Below are 23641 nucleotides of genomic sequence, written 5' to 3'. Positions count from 1 at the left end.
CTACAACTAAGAAATTGCTTTGAAACTAGTCATTGTGACATGTGTAAGCATACCATCCAAGCCAACTGCACACATCTTTATGTGCAGGCATGCTGCTTCTAAATAACGGATTGCATTATTAAATATTTACATACGTGTCATCATACTTTGATCATATTTGCTTCCAAATGCTCCACCTTGTCACCTTCCACTGCCCACTGATCTGTTTCCATGCCACAAAAATTTCCTCTTCTAATTTCAGTATATACATACATACATAGGCATATGTGCATTTGTATAATATACAGAAAAATGTGCAGTATTTTAGACTTATTTTTATTTCATTTTGGAAGACAGCTGTGATGATTGCTGGGTAAGAGTAAACCTATAGATGGTAATGCTTGTAAGAAATGGTTCATTTCTTTCAAGATGAGGAAGGATTCATGGCAAACGTGAAAGTAACGGACTTGTTTGCATACCATGTTGTGATAATGAGAGACATCTATTTATGGCAACAGGAGTTTGTACAATTGGATAATATATACTTAAATTGCTGTCAGTTAAGCCTACTGAGCTGATAAATGTTTCCTAAGATTCATTTCCATTGATTCTCTGGTTATTTCTTACATCCATGGTTTATTTTAAAATTTAATTTCTGTAACTAAATATTTTCTATATTAATTGTACTCCCAACATTTATTTTAACTTCCACTTTTTATTTTACTCAAATTTTCAATTCTTATTTCATCACACTAAGAATTTGAATACTTTAGAATTTCAAAGAAGTGTTAGGACTGCTAATAGCCTCCTATAGTGACAAAGGTTCTATGTGGAATAGAAAGAGCACACCTTCTCCTATTTGGTGAAGTATTCTGTAATCATTAACTGCACTGGATTATTCAATATTATTGTTTAGTGTATTCTCTCTTTCTCTCTCTCCCTCTCTCCCTCCCTCTCTCTCTCTCTCTCTCTCTCTCTCTGTCTCTGTCTCTCTTCATATATATACAATGAAGGTGAGCAGTTGGCTTAGTAGCTGTCCATGAGTACATTATACCTGTTTTATCAAACACCGGGAGGGTACTGTTGTCTCAGTTATGTAATGGTAGGTTTTTGTTGTTGTTGTTGTTGTTGTTGTTTTTTCAGCCCAGCAGCCCATACATAAAACCCAGTTATCACTTGTGAACATTTCTTCCCTGATGCCCTGATCATTTACTGACATGTGTTACCCTTATATACATTCCTTGTCAAAAAATGTACTTTGGGTGATATACAGTGAACTCTGTCTTGTGGATTAGCATTTCCATGAAATCCTCCTCCCTTTGTACCTTTAATGTGTTCACATGCTCAAATCAGACCTCATACTGATATTTTTCTAGATGCTATTTTTAGATCAACTTGACCTTTTCTTTGTACTAAATGTGTTTAGTTGACATAAATGTGTCATAATTACCAATAGTTTATTTAGACAATCTATTTCACTATGCTCTCCTCTTTTCAAACTATTGTCCATCATTCTGTCTTGTCTTTTATAGAAAAATCAGAATAAATTTATCAATTAGTGTATATGGCATTGACTTCATTCTTGCTTCATTTTTTGTCATCGAGGCAGCTCTTCTATGTCTCCAGTAAACATGTTATTCACTATACTCCACCTCCAATTTCAGTAGCATCTTTATGTATATAATAAACATTGTCAGACCCCATACTTTAAACACCTCCTGCCATCACCTACCTTTTATATGTCACCTCAGTGCTATAAAACTCAATATTGAATTTTCAATCATTTAATTAATTTTAAGTGATTAAAATACATGAAGAATTTTTTCTATTTATTGAAATATGGATCATATCTAGTGCTGCTCATTTTGTTCTTCAGATATGAATGCAGATACTTTCCATCCACCTAAAGAACTTTTCTGGGCTGGAAGGATGGCTCTAGGGAGCTTGAGTTTTTTTCCCATGATGCATATGGCAAAAGGGGAGAACCAACTCTCTCAAGATGTTTTCTGACTTTCACATAGACATAGTGGCATGAATGTACACACACACACACACACACACACACACACACAAACACACTAATAAACAATGAATAAATAAATGTAAAAATAACAACTTTTTAAACATTTTCTGTGATGTATATTTGTTAGTGATGGACTTTTTCTTCTCTTTGTCTTATAAGTCATCATATTACTATTTTTATTGAGGAATTATTGTTCTGTACATTTTAGACTGCATTTTTTCTCCTAAAAGTCTTTAAACACCCATTGCTTGTCTTGTACAATTTTCAGCAAGAAATCAAATTCTTACTGAAAATTGATTTATATTGCATGTACATATGGGTCCCTCTTCTACTGTTTCTTGTCCTCTTTACATTATTGTTTTATACTTTTTCTTCCATCTTGACTGTTTGTGTCACTTACTTTGTATGAGTTTTAAATTTGTAATTTGCATATTTCTCAAGGTTTGGGATATATATGGGTTTGTAATTTTCATCCAGTAAACTATTGGCTCTTATTTATTATATGGTGTTTAGTTTTATTTGTTTATTTGACACAATGATGAATCACCTGCGAAAGGAGGCTTATGGGGGATTGTTTAGGTTATATTGACTTGCAATTATGTGTGTGGAGAACTATATCAATAACACTAATTTGCCCAGTGCAGGTCAAATTTTCTAGCCACCTTTCCTGAACATCTATCTGTTTTTAGACCTCTTTGCTTTGAGTTCTCCTATTCTGTTCTCTGCTGGGAGAACTCTAGACAGAATCTGGAGCAGCTCTAGACTTCTTTCAACTATTCTCTATTTCTCAAGGGCAGTAGTTCTGCCATGGGCGGTACCATTCCCTAAAAAGTGGGCTGTGAACTGTATGAGTGTAGGACTGAAACACTAGTAGAGAGGCATTCTTTGTTCTGTTTCTTGGCTGTGGGTGCAATGTTCATCTGTCCCAGATATCTGCTGCTTTGACTTCTCCAGAATGATGGATGGAAACATGGAACTTTGGCTGCTTTTGTCATAGTATTTTATCACAGGAACAGAAAGAGAATTTAAGAATTATTCATTGTTTCTGTCCTTTTCTTGTTGCATTTGGGGTTTCAGTTGCACTTGTTAGAGGTTGTTTGATGTTGTGACATAGTAGGCTATGGTCAGGAATGCTCAGTCTTAGTCTTTTTTTCCCTATTTTTATCTTAATTTTATTTTACCAGTGATTATAATGAACTTAATTCATTATTACTTCCACTGTATTCAACTTCAATTCTACATTTGTTATCCTTAGTATTTTTTATTTGGTCCATTTTTATAATTTCTATTTTATTTGTATCATGTTATAGTCAACTTTGTTTTATTCCTTTGCTGCTAATTATTATATTTGTCTCAGATTTGAGTTTGTTTACATTAAATGATTATCTCATTGTATGAGCACATTTTTCTGCTTAAATGCATACCCAGTAATTCTTACTTGTGTCATAAATTTTCTATATTATGTTGCTAGTTAGTTGTTCATAGTTTCAGACTATATTTTAGAAGGTAGTTGTTTGTTATGAATTACTTTGATCCATTTTAATCTTTATTTGTTGAGAAAACCAAGTGGGTTCTTTGGTCTACAGTTAATTAATTTCCTCTGACAACACATCTTTGTGAAATTCTTCCAAATGGCCCATGCTTTTTAAGGTCTTTCTATACTTGAAAATTTCAAATTACTTCCAGCTTTTAGAATTCTAGAGATTCATCAGACAATCTCTCTGCCTATTCAAAATACAATCTCTTTGTCTATACAAAAATAACCGTAGATAAAAGTAGAGTCATTTTCTCCCTCAAATGTCCACAGATTACTCTTAAAATTAATGGTTGAAAGACATTCCTCTCAGGTTATGGACCTCTCTATACAAATCACCTTTTCTCGGGTAGTCTAGTTGAATCTTCTAGCACCATTTTCCACACATCTGTTTCTGTATTTTTCAATTAAGAAAGACTACAAAGCTCTTTTTGAGTTACCCTGTTTTGTGCAACAGGACAAAAGATACATGTGTAGGATATCTTTCATTCACTTTATATTTCTCAGGAACCCTAGTTTTTTATTGTCTGTTGATCAGTGAGTAAAGATAATTTTTATGTGTATGTATGTAATGTGTAGTTTTCTTGTTAATTTAGAAAGTTAGACATGAACTCCAGTAATACATTATGAGTACATTTAAAGTTTCACATTTTTTTCTGATAGTGATCTTAGGCAAAGTTATTCATCACTATGGTATTTGGTTTCTACTTTTATAAATGGGATAATAATAATTATTATAATCATCATCATCAATATTGACTTCACTGGATCATAGTCATAGATAAATCTAACTTGTAGGTAAATAAGTATTTCTTTTTGGTAGTTAGAAGGTTTCTCTGTATTTACCCAAATCACTTCCTATCCTAAGTAGAGTTGGCTGAAGGACACTTTTCATCTGACAAGGGCCCTTGCAGTTCTAACCTGAGGCCATCTCTTCCATTTCTGCAATTCTTTGTTAGGAGCTGGGGAAGGTGGCCAACTTGGTAAAGTGCTAAGCACACATGCAGGAGGAATAGACATTAAATGTCCTGCACCCACTTTAACACTCTGTAACCTGAACATAAGCACATGAAAACAGGACAATTTGTAGGACTTCAGGCCAGCTAGTCTGGCTCAATCAGTGAGCTCCAGGTCCAATGAGAGAGCTTGTTTCAAAATATTAATGGGTAAAGCAATTAAGAAAAACAACAAATGTTGACATCTGACCTCTGATCACTGCAAACACATAGTACATGTGTACACTATGTGTGATCCCATACATGTGTATATACACATGAGTATTTTAATAATCATTAGCAATTTTCTATATCAGAAGAAACTTATGTTCTTTAATTGTATAACTAATTTTGTTGCATATCACAATTGGAGCACTTTGTTGGCACACATAGAAATGCTTTGTCAACCTTTCTTGTTGGATATTATCAACTATTTATATGTCTTTTTACCCAACAAGACATGAACATCCATAGGACTTGGAAGTACTGAACTTATAAATGAGTTAGTCTCCCTACAGCTGCTGAATCAATGCCTAATACATATTAAAAGAAATTCTAAAATTTTATTTTGACAAGATATAATCAAAGAAGCTGTTTATTCCTCCACATTTTTCCCTTTATGTCTTATCTATATCATTCTTAAGGACTTACCTTGATCTTAGGAAAGATACCATGTTAGTTATTTGAAGTTTATACGTTGTCTCTGGAAAAGGCTCACCCTGTCTTTTTCACCTCCAAGTGATGCAATGCTTGTCTTTCCTTTCAGAAGCTCTTTCTTCTCCTCCATCCATAAAAAGAATATTTAAGGAGAGGATAGAGGAATTGGAAGAAGATATGAAACAATCTGTGTCACTGAGATACGAGCAGATCTCATGACTGGAGAGATCTGTTAAATTTAACTAATTCCTGTGTGAAGCAAGGGGCCTTGTCACCTGTGTCAACATAAAAAAGTCTCTCACTCATGTCTAAACACCAGGTAGATCAATCTCACTATGATTTCTAGGCTATGGTTAAAACTAAATCATGTGCTCAGGAGGGTAGAAAGGCTTACTTTGTCATTAATATGAAAGTGTCCACTACACTTCCACCAGCACCCTCTTGTTACCCTATGAATTCTATATCTTATAGATTAGTAAACCCAGTAACAAGCCTCTATAGGATCTGGGGAACAGCTGGTATCTGTGCTTTCTGTGCCTTCTGACCATGTGTTACTTATGTTTTAAGTAGAACTTGACAGAGATAAATAACTACTTAAGAAACATACTGTAGATTTATAAACTGACTTCATCCTTGCTTTTCTAAAACTGGTTGCTTGCAAGTCATATGACCCACTGGTATGACAGACAAAACCTTCTAGCATGTGGGGAGAAAATCTTCTATGTCCTTACTGTCCTCGCAACAAATTCTAGTAGTTCTGGTTTGAATTTGATTAGAATTTATTTGGGGTGAATGAAAATGCAAGAATCTGAATCTATTGTCCTTAACTGTTATGGTTGGCAGCCACCCTTCAATTGAGCTGAATTAGAATGCATTGTTATGATGTCGGAACCTGGAGTAACACGTGGGAATAAAACGAATATGTCACAGCTTATTGGAGGACAATGGTGGAATCGGGAAGTCCTTATGCCATCTTCATCAGGTCAATGGAATATTCTGCCAAAGGAAATGATGGATCATGCTCAGTCTTTCTCATTTCAATAAGGTTAGCAAAGGCTGTCTTCCTTCTGCCTCGGATTTTCAATGTTTACATTTTCTTTCCTCCCTAGCTCCTAGATTTTCATATAACTTATTCATGAGTAGTCCAGTTCTTCTTTGTATCCATTCTTGCATATAGATGAAACCTTCACCTAAAGGGTGGACTGTCCAATGAATATTTTTAATATTAGCAAGTAGGTCCTTGGAAATATAGAACTTTTTCATGGCTCATAATTCCAGTTCCCTGAAGTATTTCCCTATAAGGTAAACCTTTATTTCATAATCGTACCCCTAACAAGGGTACTCAGTGAACACCACCCAGTATAGAGCTCTCTTCTAACACATCCACAAAAGTCAAGCAACTTAGACTCATGGCACAATGGCACAGACAAGAGGGAACAGTGGCACATCCAGCTTTCACCTAAGAGGACTTCACCTCTCAGGAGCTGCACCTCTCTGCTTCAGTCTCTCCTTACTTTTGTTCTGTATGTTTGGGTTGGGGGAGGGGATGTTTTCGGTTTCTTGTTGTTCGGTTGGTTAATTGGTTTTGTTTTTTACCCCTGTTTGCTTGGTTGCTCTGTTATTGCTTTTTTGACCTGTTTTCTGAGATAAAAACTAGGATGCTGCTTCCTGTTCAAGTCTGTCAGTTTCTCAAGAAGAGGAGCAGGAAGGGAGAGTAGCATTTGCTTTCCTCCTCTGTCTCCATTGTTCACTTCTCTTGGATCCCTGCCCCCTCCCCTCGACTCCTCAGAAGCCTTCCCCACTCCAACTGTCAATTCCTCAGTCTAGCCCTCTCCCCCCAGCCTGCTTTCTTTTCTATTAAGCCCATCTTGTTTCAGGAAGTTTGTGAGGGCAGTTACCAAGGTAAATTGTGCTCCCTGACACATATGCAAAAGTATTCTATGATATAGTGGATCTGGAAGTCCCTATTAGAGGAGATTTACTGTTCTGTTCTAAGGTTGCTCTCCAGGTTGAAATTGGCTGACAAGGTCTCAGCTAGCATAGGATTTATTCCTACATATTAAATTATTTTTTTAATTAGTTCAATGCCAGGGTCATTTCTAAACCAAAGAAATGTAAAACAAGGAAAGTTTGCTGAAGTCAAAAGAAAACAGACTGTGGTTTGAGTTAGTTGTCAAGTTTATACAAAAATGTTTGCAGCCCTGGAGCCATTAGGACTTCCATACATCAGCTTAAGCTCCAGGAAGGGCACATTCAGCCCAGTCCTTCACAAATGAATTTCCGTTGCTTCTGGTCCTCTCAGCCTCTGCCTAGATATCAAATTTAATCCCACTTCACTCCACTCCCCACCAGCTCTGTTTTTAAGGCAAACATGAAGTGCATGAAGAAATCTTTAGCAGGAAGGCAGAACTCGGGGCTTTTCAGTTCATCTGAAATCTTCTGCATCCCTGTTTGAATGAGCACAGGAATATGGGAGAGGTGGAAGCCTGGTGTCTGTGCCTGCCAGATTGAGGGGAGGAGGTATTATTGCTCGTGCGTGAGCACACACAGACACACACACAAACCCCAGATGGTAACTAGATGAGGGAGAGAAGTCAACAACACCATGAGTTATTTTGGGACTAAAACTAGGAATCTTCATATGGCTAAGATTTTTCATCTAAGTGTTGCTCTTACATATGACAGGCTCCTCAGCAGGGAGGAAGCAAGACCATTGATCAAGTCAGATTCACGCCTTATGTCCTGATACTTTGGGACTGGAGCGGGGACACACCAGTGGCCTTTTATATTAAGCTCAGCCAACTACAGATTCCATAAAAGGAACCCTGTGTCACCAGTTCCCCACTTATTTCAATGAAGGTGTGCATGGAACAGAGGAATCCTGGAAGAGTGCGGAGCTGTAAGACAGCCTCTGCTTACTTATTAGCTGCACTGGTTATGCGTTATTGATGAGGCTAAGCATGTTGGCGTCTGATCTGCTTTTCAACCAGCTTTGGAAATATTTGCTTTACAACATGCACCATAGACACTGGTCAGTGGATTCATGACTTTAGGCTGTTTAAAAAAGGGGTGTGGAGGAAAAACAAAGAGCACCAAGTTTCGAAACACAACTGGGAAGATGGGAATTTATTGATGTCATTTTACTCTTATCAAGGATAGTAGTAGCATCAGTATGCAAAAAAGTAGGACCACCACTGCCGCCCCACGCTTTAACAGTTCTATCTTCTTAATCAATAGTAAAGCTCTCTCTTTAAAGAAAGAAAAGATGTATTTTTTTAATTGTGTGTGTGTGGGGGGGGTATTTTGCCTGCTTTTGTCTGTGAATCAGTGTATATAGTGCCAGGAGAGGCCAGAAGATGGGTCAGATCCATTGTAATTGGAGTTAACCAACAATTGTGAGCCACCACATGGGTACCAGGAATGGAACACTGGTCATCTGCACAAGCCAAAAGTGCTCTTAACCACTGAACTATTTCTCCAGTCCCAGTTAGCAAACAGTAGAGACCCTTATAAAAGGGATTCTGGGAGTTTATGGGTAACTCGTTTTTATGTTTGTAGTACTGGGGATTGATTGAACACAGGGTCTCATGCAGGCTAGGACACTGCTATCCCGATAACTCATATGCCCTGTCCTCTTTTTGCATATTAATTTTTTTCAAGTGTGTGTGGGGGTTGGGGGAAGAGTCTTATGCCATGCCTAAGCAGGCTTTGAATTTCTCGTCTGTATCTTCCTGGCTTCCAGAAGAAGCTGGGATTACAAACTTAAGACACTATGTTGGCCTTTAATCTTACTTTAGCAACATTCTTTATCATCTGAATTTCAGTGAAAATATTTTTTCTTCTATACCGTTGTTTGAAATACTTACTTCTTCTGTAACCAATGCTATTAACATTTTTTTCTCTTCTGGTAGACAGCAAGATGCCATCAAGTTAATATGTCAAGCTCTGTGTCCAGTGATGGATATAGGGAACATGAAGGAGACACGAACCACAGATCTCAGGGAGTCTCTAGAGATGAGACAAGAACAGAAATAATAACCCCATAGTACTGTGCTAAGTGGTTTAACAGATTCATACTCATAATGCTGTGAGAACACAAGAGACAGAATAAAGACTCCGCATGTGGGTACACTGGCTCTCTCTGCACATCCTAAAGCAAGAATGCAATGAGAGCTAATAAAATGATATTGTCCTTGTCCTTCAGGGAGATTTGAGATTAACACAGCATTGCAAAACTTTAGTAACAGCTGATACACATGTGTCTATTGTTGTGTGGGGTCAGTTTACTTCTTAATAGAATTATCTTGTCTCCCTAGTCCTTTGAATGAGAAATTTTTCCCTTCTTCAAATTAGGGTTCATATTAACGATAACAAAACATTATAGTCTACCCAGGGAGCTAGAACTTATCAGATAAAGATATAGGGCAAGGAATAGACACTCTTGAGTAGAAAGACATAAATTCAAGCTTGTGATCTGACAATGGGCCCTGTCCAGCTCTTGAACGAAGTCCATTAGAGAGTACTGTAGCAGTGAAGCCAAGAGGGAGGTAGGAGGGGAGAGTGGGTAATAAATAGATCGTATCCCTGGTTTTTCCTAGACATGAGACCTAGTCATACCCATCTCCTTCCTGCTGTGTGACTATGAAGTCAAACTATCCCTTTTCTGTCTCAGTTAACTTATCAGCTACTTGCTTCTTGTACTGAAGAATCTAGGTAGTGAAGGTGAACAACAGACCCAGGAACAAAATTTCTTTCCAGAATAAAATCTATTCAGATGGGCATGTGTGGTATGCATTTCTACTAATGTAAAAGTGAGCTCTGCCTTCAGACTCCAGTTGTCTCGTGTCTGATGACTCCTTTTCCAGAAACCCTTCCTACAGACCAAAGTAGATTGCTCCCTTAGGCAAACTTTGCACTCCAGCAAGAACAGGGAGCAATGTACTCTCATGAGTCTTAATCACATCCTCTCATCTGAATTTTGGATAAAGACGGAGTTTTGCACCCATTCTCCAAATATGCTTCCCCTGTAGATGTAGATATGTATAGCAGTGCCTGCAGGTTGGACACCAAGGCAAGTATTTGGAAGTTGGTGGGGGAAGTGAGGAAGTGTTTACCAAAACTTTAAATAGAACCCATCCAGGACTGGGTTTCTTATTCTTCCGCTCTGCTTTACTTCTATATGGTAAATTTCTTACAAATTGTAGACCTGAAGGAAGATCACAGTTCAAGGGTTAGTTCATCATGGCAGATAAGGTACAGGGGCCGGAGCTTGAGGTTGTACTATGTTCACAGTCAGGATGCGGAGACTGATGCACGCTAGTTTTCAGCAAGCTTATTCCTTTGTGTGCAGTCAAGCCTCAACTCATGGGGCCCTGCCAGCCCTGGTTACAGTGAGCCTTCCCAACTCAGTTAACCAAAATCTAGGTGTGCATCACAGATGTGTTCAGAAGCTTGTCTCCTCCTGAGTTTAGATCCTGTCAAGGTGTCAGTCAAGGTTCTGTACTTCTAAGTTGGATGCTCAGCATAGTTGAAGGCACTACAATTTAATCCTGAGACAAAGAGGCCTTATGAGATACGTCATCTTACGACTCAAGTCATCCTCACTGTTTCTGTGTACATATCCTTGTTCCCTTACTTCCCTTGTTAGGGCCCCCATTCTGTTTTGCTAAGTCTAGTTTGACACCATTCTCTCTGGTATCGCTGCCACCATGCTTTTTCTCTGATCCATAGTTCACACAGCTAGCTGAATACATTGCGAACCCATCCCTGTCACTTTCCTCTTTTGAGTTGCCTAGGAGTGTTGTGGCATCACAGGGAACATAGCTTGGTGGCCTTGCTGTGTTCAATCTGAGAGACACTGCCATGGTCACTGCTCGCCAACCCTTTCATGACTTGCCACTCAGCATCTACACATTTTCACTCCAGCTGTTCCAACTCCCTTACAGTTCCCTTCCCTCTTATTCTTTCTCCCCTGGAACCTTTTGTTCCTTGAGCAGGGATTAGGATATCCAGGGTGCCTAATCATAAGCAACAGCAAAAATAGTACTACTTGAAATTCTGGAATTAAAAATACTGGGAAAATAAAACAAATGTCACATTGTGCTGATTTCCTTAGCCTTGGCTCCTTCCCTTCCCCCTGCTTCGTGTCAAACCCTCAGAGGAAGTTTTATGACATCTGGGGTGTGTTATAGCCGGGTCAAATGGTAACAGAAGGATTCTTGGTAGATTTCCAAATGCTGTGTGGATGGGACCTGCAAAGTCACAACTTGCCATCACTTATGTCTTAGTCATTTTCCTGTTAATAGATCCACACATCTTGTCCCCCCCAACCACCTTTCAACTCATTCAACTCATTAGTGAAACAAAAGAACACATTGCCCATGTGTGAATCCTGTCCTAACAATACAATTGCTTGCTTCCAAAGAGAGCTTGAGTTTTTTGTATGTGTGTGTGTATGAGTGTGTGTGTGTGTGTGTGTGTGTCTGTGTGTATGTGTGTGTGTGTATGTGTGTTTTCTCCCCAAGCAATTACTTAAATGGTGTTTTGGCCCCTTTTTCTCTGAAGCAGGACATAACCTTTATTGACATTGTGGCTGCTGCCACATCTGTTAAGCTGACAGAAAGAAGGAGCTGGCCAATCCTTATGATGGATTCGGTGTTGTCAAGCCTTCAGCACAATTTGTCATGGGGCAAAAGAAAGCCTGTTGCCTGTGGAAGGTTCCTCAATCCTCCCAAGGAGGAGGACCACATTTCTTTTTCTCCTATCATGAGCATCTTTGTGTCACCCCTGGAGTGAGACACAGAGAGGTTCAGAGCCCATTTCATAAAGGGACTGGCAGCCATTTCATGAAAGATGTACAAGCAACCTCCACATTCTGATAAGAAAATGTTCCTGTACTGGGAACCAGACCCTGATTCTCTCTCTTTCATAGAAGAACTTCAAGCAAGAAAAAAAAAAAAAAAAGAAAGAACCTTGGCAAAAGCAAGGGATAGAAGAGGCTATGTATGGGTGGCAATACACATAGGTCTGAAGATAATGTGTCACTAGGCTTGCCCTGGAAAGCAGTTTATTCTGTGTATTTTGTGGACGATGTTGCAACTGCATCCAGAGTTAAGGCTCTCTCCCACTCAGCGCAGAGAACTTTGTGATTTAGCAATCTGAAACAGACTTGGCATTCAAAGAGGGCCTGTAGTTACAGACCACAGTAAGCCGAGGTCCTCTGGAGGCAATAAATACCGAGGCGATGCTATCTCATGGGCTTGGGGTATGTCATTCCCTTGAAAGTCAAGGAGACAGCTGATTTAGTGTTTCCAGTTAGGTCACAGAAAAGTCAGTGGCGGCTGCTTCCAGCTGAGTTCAGAGTCTGAATATTTATGGTATCAATCTGAAATCCAGATAACCACAAATAATATAAATCCATTAACTCCTCTACAAGCAAAGCTTTTTGGCTGCTAATGCCTCAATTGCTAAGTTACTTCAGAACCTCTCTCTCTCTCTCTCTCTCTCTCTCTCTCTCTCTCTCTCTCTCTCACTCTCTTTCTGTGTGTATGTGTGTACTTCTGTCTCTGTCTCTCTGTGTATTTGTCTCTGTTTTTCTGTCTCTCTGTCTTTCTGTCTCTATGTCTCTCTGACTCTCTGACTCTCTCCCTCCCCTCCTCAATACACACACACTCACACACACACACAATTAGGGATATATATTTTTCTACTTTGTACACTGTGTCAAGCTTCTCTTATATGACTAAGGCAGCTTCCCAGGATAATGAGACAGGAGCAGCAATGCTGGAAGTCGCTGTCCTCTAACTGCTGAAAGATTGTGATTTTGACAGACTGTGATTTTGACAGTCCATCTGAGGTCCCCAGTGTTGATATTCAGAGTTTCTACCATTTACATAGAGAAAGTGGTTTACCCACTCATTACACATGAAGCCACCTGATTTATGTGTTTCTACAGTGATGAATTGCTCTTCACATAATAATCATCTCTCATACACTCTCAGACACACTAGAAGGCAGACAGTTGGCATGTCCAGTGATTTGAAAAACAAACAAACAAAAAACCCATGATATTTGTATGATAGGTGATGCTCACCAATCATGGGATTTTGTGTGAGCTTCATAAAGGTCCTGTGAGATAGTCAGGTTTTTCAATGAGCAAAGATGTGATTTCACAGTCATAGTAAGAAGACTTCAACCTTTTAAACAGAGAAGCTTACATAGGGATAAAAACCACCAAGGTACTCATGCTTGGCAGCCCTCAGTCAAGGATTGACAGTCTTCATTCTAGGACAAAGTCATTCTGGCCTCCTTAGAAGATTGTGCCAGAGAGAGCAAGGCAGAACCATGACGACTGTCCCCCTTCCTATAAAATGTGCCAAAGCAAATGACCAAGAAGAGCAAGCACAAGACACCGTATCATTCTACCTCAAAGTGTACTACAAAGCTCTAGTATCTCAAACAACACAGCAGCTACAGAGACTGATACACAGAACAATTGAAAGGGAAAGGATTCTCAGGTGGTATCTGTGTATTCATAGCCAACTAACTCAACAGAAGTGCTAGAGATATGCATCGGAAAACAATGTCCTGTTCAACAAATGGTGCTGGAAAGACTGGACATTCCTCACAGAAGATTGAAATTGAATCCATTCAAAATGGATCACAGACCCATATATAAGACCCGAAACTCAAACTGTTAGAAGAAAAACAAAACAAACAAACATATACAGAGAAAAAACCATTAATATTAGCACAGATGATAATTTTTGGATAAAAAACCAAAAGTACAGAAAAATAAAAATGAGTTTATAGTAAGTAAGAATTTTCTTCTTTTCTGTGGAAGAAATGATAAACAAACTGAGGACAAGATATAGAATGATTTAAAAACATCTCAGCTGTTCATCTGATAAAGAAGTTATAACCATAATCTAATTAAGAATCAACAGAAATGCTACAAATATTCCAATTGAAATGAGAAAAGAATGAAGAAGAAAAGTTCTAAGACATTTGTCATTAGAGAAATGACAGCCAAAACTATGTGACATCATCTCATCCTGGTTAACAATGCTGCCATCAAATGCTTAAAAATGAATGTTGGCATTCATATGGAAATAAGGGAATTTTTATATATGGTTGGAGAAGATAGAAATTAGTACAAACACAGTGAAACAGAGGTTCCTCGAGAAATTACAAATAGAGCTAATGTATTATGATGATTAACCTCAATTGCTAACTTGATGAAATCTAGAATCACTTATGAGATGACCCTCTGGGAGTGCTAGCAGGAGATTGTCTCCATCATGTTAATTAGGGTGGGAAGACCTGTCCTCTGTGGGTGTCTCCATTCCCTGAGATCAGATCCAAATTCTGGACTAAAAGGAGAAAGTGAGCTGCCACTAAGTGTTCATCACCTTTTTCTTCCTGTTGCCAGCTAATCCAATCTGTTGTTGCTTCTCTGCCTCGATCAACTGGACCCTTGAGCTGTGAGCCAAAATAAACCCCCTTTTCCTTTATGTTGCTTTTGTTGCCACATTTTATCACAGCGATGGGAAACTAACGCATGATGGGGCCGTCTAAATTCTAGATACCTGTGCAAATGAATTGCCATCAATGTATCAAAGGAAAAAATTCAGTTCCTGTTGATTGCTTCATTATTCTCAATGCGATGACATGGAGTGCAAGTTCCAGACAGTACATCTCCACAAAAGGACAAAAGCATAAGGTGTGTATGGCATTTGCACAATGGAGTATTAGTTAAGCATGCCAAGAATGGAAGCCTATCAATTAGAGCAAAAACAGACAGATCCGAATGAGACTGTGTTAAGTGAGACAAGTCAGGTGCAGGCAAATTTTGCATGTTCTTTTGTATGGATGTTGTTTTAAAACATGGCTTAGTATATATGAGTGATTAATAGAGGTGTGGAAGAATGGGAGTAGTGGGAGATTAGACAAGGGTAACCAAACACAATAAAGATAAAAGTAATAAATTCTTGTCTTCTAAAGAGCAGTGAGGTGACCATAGTTCGCAAAAGCATTTTATACATTTCATGAGTATATCGAGAGAAGAAGCTCAAAGGCTCCAAGCATGATGTAATGATCAGATGATAGGAACAGTAATTACACTGATTTGATCCATATGTACCATACGTATATATTGAAATTGTCATATTATAGTTCCTAGAGATAAAAAATATTTCATATTAATTATTTCTCTAATATTTAAGACAATATAACTGTTAACCCAAATTTGAGAAGTGCATGTCTCATACATCTATTGAATATCGCCTTAATTATAAAATATAAAAAGAAAAGGTTGGAAAAAAGCTGACATTTACTACAGGTTTGTCTGCCACAGTTTTATGAATGCTGGCAACACATGTCAAATTTGTGGGTCAAGCTAAGCCACTGATATTCCGCCATAGCAATTATGAATAGGCTACTAGTATTTGTACTGATCGTTGAAGCATAGGTGCCCATGTGAGGATGGAAATAGGCCATGTGATGGGTAAGCAATCAGGAGCTGTCATACAGAAGAGATGCTGAGCCAAGGTAGGAACAGTCCTTTATAAACCAGCCTGACTCTTACATGTCTTACTCAGTGGGCACATTAACTCCACTATACAAGGTAATACGGAACCCAAACTTGTATCCTCTGGTAAGGACATGCTGCCTTTTCTTTACAGGCTGTTTGCTATGGAGCTACTGAAGACATTCTTGCCACACCTGCTGTTAGTGTCTACTCAAAAGATGTGTAGAAGAGTGGGACCCACAGAGAATGTCCAAGATTTGGGGTTAGGGAGAAGGGAAAATGGCACTTAGAAGAAGGAAGTTTTGAAATTCTGACTTTGTGACCAGTTTTTGAATAAAAGACAGTGGTGACGGCATATTTTCATTCTTTGTTATAGGACTTTGATTATTTTATTCAAACATAATATTTATCAAATCATTGGCTCTATGGTGACATTTTAAAAAATTTGTATGTTAATTTTGAACATATCCATCTCCCCTTTTACCTTCTCTAGTTCTTCTTTAGTACAATTGATCCCCTTTTATTGATTTTACTTAGTTAGTTGTGATGAAATGAGATATTTAATGACAATTAACTACCTATAAATCTTCAATGGGCTAGGTCTTCATAAGCCTCTCCCTCTTGCATGATGGAACATAGATGGGCTTGTGAGAATAATCATATCTGCTTCTAAAGTGTGAGAGTAAAGACCATGTCATACTTGGAAGACATATTGCCACATCAAAAAATCCTGCCCACCAACTCCTACATTCTTTCTGCCCTTTCTTCTGTAATATCTCCTGCTCTTTGAAGAGGGTAGTACAGATGTTCTGTTCAGGACTAAGTATTTTCCTTGACTAGCTGTTCCCTCTCACTGTTTTTTTCTTTTAATTTCTTATCCCATAAACAGTGGTGTGAGTCCATCACTGTTCACCATTAGAGACAGTTGTACCTGAGACATGAAACAAATGAATCATAACAAATATTGGTACGGTAGTAACAATAGCTAACAATGAAGGTTCTACTACTCAGGGTGTCTACGTCTCACCAGATGGTTTCATGCAGGTCATTTTTTAACAGCAACGTTGAAAATAATAAAAATAAATAAATAAACAAAACCAGTAAAGTTGAAATGGTGCAGGTTCAAACAGTTGGACACTAACAAGTTGCTTGGCACGTGATACGTGGATGTTTTCTGCACACTGGTTCTTATGCTCAGTACTGATCTACAAACAAAAGCAACAGCATCAAGTAAAACACTAATCTCCTCATCCAGAGTGGGCATGTGTGTTTAGTGGCCTAACTTAGGATGCCAGAGGTTGCCTCTGAGCCACTACACCATTGTGTTTGCTGAGGTCTGTGTCTACTCCTTTAGATCTAATTAAGAACCCACTGAAGAATGTAAGAGGGGCAGACTCTTGAAGCTGTTTATCCATTGAGGGCAGTCGAGATAAGTGAAAAATATCAATGAGCCCTCCTCCACACCTCCAAGTTTGTCTCAAGAAATAGAGTTTTCAAGTTTAACATCTACTCGTAGCATTACTAGTTCCCTGTCTCCAGCCTGATCCATTTATTTTTATGAAAAGCAAATTTTCAGAGCGAAAGGACTGTTTGGACTGATATGTGACTTCCTGCTTTGAGAGCCAAGAGACCCTTTCAGCGCTTATTTGAAATCTCAATTTGCTTTTCAAGCAGTTGGTGTGTCTTACTAAAGTCAATCTTAAATGAGTCCAAGCTAAATAAATCAACCAAGTATCAGTTACATAACCCTTCAGATGAATGCTATGTAAGAATCCAAAGACCTTGTTTTGCAAGCCTTCTGTCTGGGAAAGTGTCGAAAGCCTCTCTCCAACCCTAAGTGCTTTGTATTCCTCATACACTAATAAAAATAATAAATGGCTATGAAACTCTAAGTCACCTTTTATTTTCCACACAAATATGTCACTCCAAGAGATGCCAAACCACTCCCATCTCTGAGACGGCTAGAGCAAGAAGCAGCAGGCTGTGACAGAATCAACGCCTTGAACAGTTGCCAAACTAGTGGCAATAGAGTTTCCAGGCTGAGTCCCAGTCCTGTGGGTTTCTCATAGGATGGCGATCCTTCTGACATTGTCTTTATGCTAACTCCATATAAATCTTCTAGAAGAGAGATCTATTGCAGCCCCGAGGGCAATATGAACCAAGGTGAATTCACATGAAGGCTGCCTAGAGCACTGGCCAGGCTAGTCATTTACACTGCTTGTTAATTCAGAAGGCTCAATTATAAAATATATCATTGAACCTCTTGCTCAATAGTAGGGACAACACATGATGCTCATGTGCACAGTGATACTAACTTCATTAACATTTTTGTTTCCCAGAAGATGCATCCTTTGCATTTGCACCAAGTGTGCCCTTCCCTCCAAATAAAAGAAGCCCTGGGACAGCTTGAATGCTCACTACTTCCTTATCAGTAAGAGGCAGGAACCAGTGGAGGTCTGTTCACCACTGTGCTCATGCTCTCAAGGTGGATTCTATGTCTCTGGCCTCTTCTTGACATTTGTGTTCTGTAGCTTCTGTAGTTTGCTCTGCCACTCTCTCCTAGCACTGTATGCTTGCCCAAAGCAACAGGTCCAATTGGTCTTTGGCAGGAACTTCAGAACTATGAGGAAAGTAACGGTTTATTCTGTAACTTACTCATGGCAGGTATTTTATTACAGTGAAAGAAAGCTTGCTAATGTACTAGCTCATTCTCCTGTGTCTGAGACCATTCAGATTTGAGAAGTGGAAGTTCTGTGTCCATTCGGACTGCTCAGAGTTTACCATGGTGGTATTAAGCCACAAGGAAAGTCGGTCACCTTCTGCCCATTTTATCTATAGCCTCAAAACATGTTTGTGCCTCAGCTTGCACAGTAGTGCATAGAGATGAATGTGTTCCTCTGATAGCATACACGGCTGCTAGATTTCTTAGTTATCAATAGAGAATCTGGGAGAACTGTAGCTATCTCTGAAGCACAAACCAGCACTCAAGGATTTTCTGAAAGTAACTCTACATCTACACTGACACATAATTTCAGGTTCATCTCTTTTTCAAAACCAGTTTCTTCTGCCTTTATATCCCACCCCACCGCCCTGGGCAGGGGTTTGGTAGCATGTTCTTCTCATGCATACATGACTGACCTGGAATGTCCAATCTCTCTTTTTCAGCAGCCAAGGGCTGCTGTTATAGTCATGTGCCATTATGAGCAGGAAAGCAACACCCATTCATTAGAAACCACTGCATGTTGGTTTTGTTGTTTTGCTTTGTTTTACAATTCTGGGGATTGATTGAATCCAGGACCTCATGTGTGGTAGATAAATGCTCTACCCTCTGCCACTCTCATCTTCATCCTCCTTGTAGTGCCCAGCATTAAGCACTGAGAAGTGGAAAAGACTCGGCTGAGACCTTACTGTTTATCTGATTCTTCCAGTGGTCTGTGGAATCCCAGCCTGACCTAATGCACACAACCCTTGCTGCTGCAAATGTTTTTATCTGTCTGCGATAGAGAGCTATTCTCTTCTTGCTAGCACAGTGTTATCCTCCTGCTAAGGAAGCATAGGTTGGAGGTTATATAGGGAGTTCATCCTTGTCAGAAGGAAGAGAAGGCCATTTATGCGAGTTTTGGTGTCTCATAAATCACAAGCTTCCATACTTGAAAATCTGAAGTCAGACTGCTCAGGCAGAATTGAGAGATGGTCACTTTGCCTTTGGCGCCATGATACCAGAGTCATTTACAGAGCAGGTACCAATGGCCCTGCCGACTGCATGTCATGTCATTCATCATGTGAAACTGAACCAACAAGGCATGAAGAGATGGTGCGGAAACTCTTGTCAGAGGGTCAGACCACTTCATCATGGAGGCTGGACAGTGTTTATGATACTGGGCCAATGTAATGGGCCATTTGGGACGGAACTTAAGTCATGCTTTTCTATAACTGGGAGTGGGGGACAAAGTACAGAAAGAAGTCTACCTTTAATTTTTTTCAATAATCATATTTGAGAAAGTCATTAATCAAGGAAACTGTATAGCTAACTCTTCAGTTGTTCCTCTTAGCCAATCTCAGGTTTTTCTCTAGTCTTGACTACTCAGTTGAATCAGTCACTGGATGAGATGAGAAATCGTACTGCTTTCAAATAGTATTCAAATATGATTGTTGAGTACACTGTAAAATGACATGACCATGGAACCAATATGTGACAGGCTCACCCAGTGCCCTGCAACATGCCATTGTCCAAGTCTTAGCTTCCTGTTCCTGATACCATGTCTGCTGCTTCCTGCCATTATTCCTGCCACAGGGCACTTTGATAGCTATGGAACTTTAAGACAAAATGATTTTACTTCATATATTTATCTATACACCTATATATCTATATGTCTATATATCTAAATATTGAATAACTATATATTGGTACATCTGCATATATGCATATCTATATATCTATTATATCTATTAACTATATATCTATATATCTCACTATATGTTTAGATCATATATCTATATCTGCTTATATATTTATGAAGCAATATATCTGTGTATTTATACATCTGTATATCTATATATCTACATATATATATAATCTATATTCTATATATACATACATGTATATATACATACCTATACATTTATATATACACATATACATACGTGTGTGTGTGTGTGTGTGTATACATATAGATATACAGAGAGAGAGTGTATGAAGGAGAGGAGGAGACAACACAGAACATGTTTTAAGATAATTAACTTTTAGCTATCACTGTAATTAAGTGAATTTTGACCTTCATTTTACAGGGAGGGAGTGAATAAGGTATGCAAGTCCATATAACTAATACTTGCTTACAAATGCTCTAGATATAGAGCCCAAACAGTCAGTAAGCTGAACTCTATCCCTTGAGCTTATGCTCTTAACTGTATTCATAACTTGTAGTTAGCTTCCTCTAAAACGTTCCTGATTATTTAGTGGAAAGCAAGAAAGTTGAGACAGGCTAACCAGACTGTCTTTGTAGCTTCCATACAGTAAGCTTGTCCTACATCTAGATTGGTTGGATGTTTGACATGGAATAGAATTAATAAAAACAAGGCAATCAGTGGGTATTTGATCCAAACAGTTTAAATATTGGAGAGCAAAGTGAATTCTCACTTGATGGTTTAATTAAAAAATGGCTAAAGGGAATAAAAATGCTCCCACACCAATGTGTTAAAAGTATTTCTAAATATTCTAAACTTTTCAAACTCTGGTCAAAGAGCACAGAGTATATGCAAGAGGCAAAAAGAACTGCAAAATAAACATGAGGTCTTTTGTTCTCCCTCTGGCTTCACAAAACAGAACAAAACACCGAATTAGTCCAATGGCTCACCTTAATATGACTATTCTGAGTCCATTCATTCACTGGGATGAACTTGCCCTCCAAAATGGCCAACCAGCTAGAAAACATGAATGAACATGTGCATGTAACTTAATGCTTACGGGTACACATTCATACACATTGTATTAGTATTCTAGAACTGTCATGTAACTTATGAGAAACTGTCTAAAAGTAACAAAGCTCCTTTCTTTTCACTGATCTGGCCAGAAGTCTAAAATCAAGAACTCATCAGAGGTTCCTCCTAGAGGTCTTAAACAAGGCAGTATATTCTACACCTCTTACAGCTGTAGAGGGAAGCCAGCAGTTGCAGACTAACATTGGCATTCTGAGTCTTGCACATGGTCTGATCTCTGCCTGTCTTCAGATGGCCTTGTGTGTATGACTATGGTCCTATCTCTACCTCTTTCTTTTTCCCCTATAAACTTGCCAGGCTTTGGATTTATAATGCACCCTAACCCAATGTGACCTCATTTAAAGTAATTGTATATACAAAGAAATTCTTTTCAAGCAGAGTCACATTTTAAGGTGTGGGTGAACATTGACTTTTGGGAGGTAACATTCAGCCTGCTGAACACATGTCTAGGACTGCCCATGGTCATAAAAAGTTCTTCACAAAATGGAAGAAAGTAGCAATTTAGCTTTGTGGTTTGAGGTTCTAACGATTATTAACATGTCTTAGAAAAGATGCCAGGATTTATTTGGTGAAAAAAAAGAAGAAAAGGCTGATTCTGAGACCAGTTCTTGGGAAGATGATATCTTTAAAGAAAAAGCAAGAAAATATTTGAAGAATAATCAACAAAAGGAAATGATAGCAAAATTAGTTTGAGAGGTTTCTGCTTGACCATTTGGGATGAAATGAACACAAAAAGTAATTCCATTAATAAATTAAAATACCTCAAATGGTATAGAAAATCATGGTTTTTTACTTACATACACATATTCTTCCTTACATATATACACACATGTATATGTGTTTATGTGAAGTGTATATAGTAAATGCATGTAGAGGTATCTGCAGTTCTTTCCAACAAATATTATTCTATTGTTTCTATTTATTGTAGCTCATAACTATCCTAATACTGACTCAAAGAGTTTCCAGTTTGTACACTAAAAATCCTTCCCAGATCCTGTCTACAAAGGATTTACAGACTTTACCAGCACACTGTGGGGGGTTGCAGTGAATAAGAGTAACATGAGAATGACCACCTCATGGTGTTAAATATTCTGAAAATATGATTGAAAGGACAGTTATTGCATTAGTTGTTGTTTTACTTCCTTTTACACAAGGAGGTTAAGGGAGACAGGAGATATCTGCAGGATGGTTTGAGAAGATGCAGTCTATCATGTCACAGAATTCATGGTGAATCTCTGCCCATCTCTACAGACCAGGAAGTACAGGGAGAGAATCCTGGTGCACAGCCAGCTTTCTTCAAACTCCCTCCTTTGTGTTGGTGTAGTGTGTGCTCATTGTGGGAAGGGTGCCCATAACCATGTGTGAATGAGTACAGGCAAGCAATTGGGGCCATGTATCTTTCTCCACCTTAGAGCTCATCAACTGTTTATACTGCCGAGCTTATAAGCCTTGGAACCCTCCTGTTTCTGCCTCCCAGCACTGGGATGACAACCATTAGTCACCTATTTATGTTAGTTTTGAGGATTCTAATTCAAGTCTTCAAGAAGAAGCAGAGTGTTTATAAACCAGCCTCAGAGCCTGTGTTAGTGGAGTTTAGTGACTGACCAAGGAACAGGTGACAGAATAGCAGAAATAGAACTGTCTTACTTAGGGTGTTATTGCTCTGAACAGACACCATGACCAAATCAAGTCTTATAAAAGACAACATTTAACTGGGGCTGGCTTACAGGTTCAGAGGTTCAGTTCATTATCAAGGCAGGCACGGTGCTGGAGGAGATGAGAGTTCTATATTTTCATCCAAAGGAAGCCAGGGACAGACTGAGCATCCTCAGGCAGCCAGGAGGAGCAGCATCTCGAAGCCCACTCCCAGAGTGACACACTTCCTCCAACAAGGCCCCTTCCTGGGCCAAGCATATGCAAACCATCGAAGGCAGTTTCTCTGATTTTACAGCAGGTAGTGCAAAGGAGAACACAATGGTAGGTATTTCTGAAGAGTATAAATGAACTGAATGTCTCATTTCAGGGTTGATGTCATGACTGCTGCCAAGTCAGGACTCCGCATCTGGTGACCATGGTACATTAAAGTCATGGTGATAAATATACCTGCCCAACCCTCTCCACCAAAAGAATGTTAAGTTGGCTTGGAGAAAACCTCTGAATGTTCTTTTTTCTTTCTTAATTTAGCACATGCCTTTTCTACTGAGAATCTTAGTTCTGTTAAGAGCTCAAGGAACCCGTTACTATTCAAAAAATTACAGGACTACTCCAACTCTTTCTGGTGTGCATAGACCATTGTAATTAGGCAACAGGGCAGTTTAGGGCTCAGCAATTTTAATGACTATATAGGCTTATTAGAAGTGCAGATACCAATAAAGTTATAACTGTGATGGACATGCATTTGCAAAAATAACATTGGAACCCTTGATGGG

This window comes from Micromys minutus (assembly GCF_963924665.1).
Source record: "Micromys minutus genome assembly, chromosome: 1".
In the NCBI taxonomy this organism is placed as follows: Eukaryota; Metazoa; Chordata; class Mammalia; order Rodentia; family Muridae; genus Micromys; species Micromys minutus.
This window is presented reverse-complemented; position numbering follows the sequence as displayed.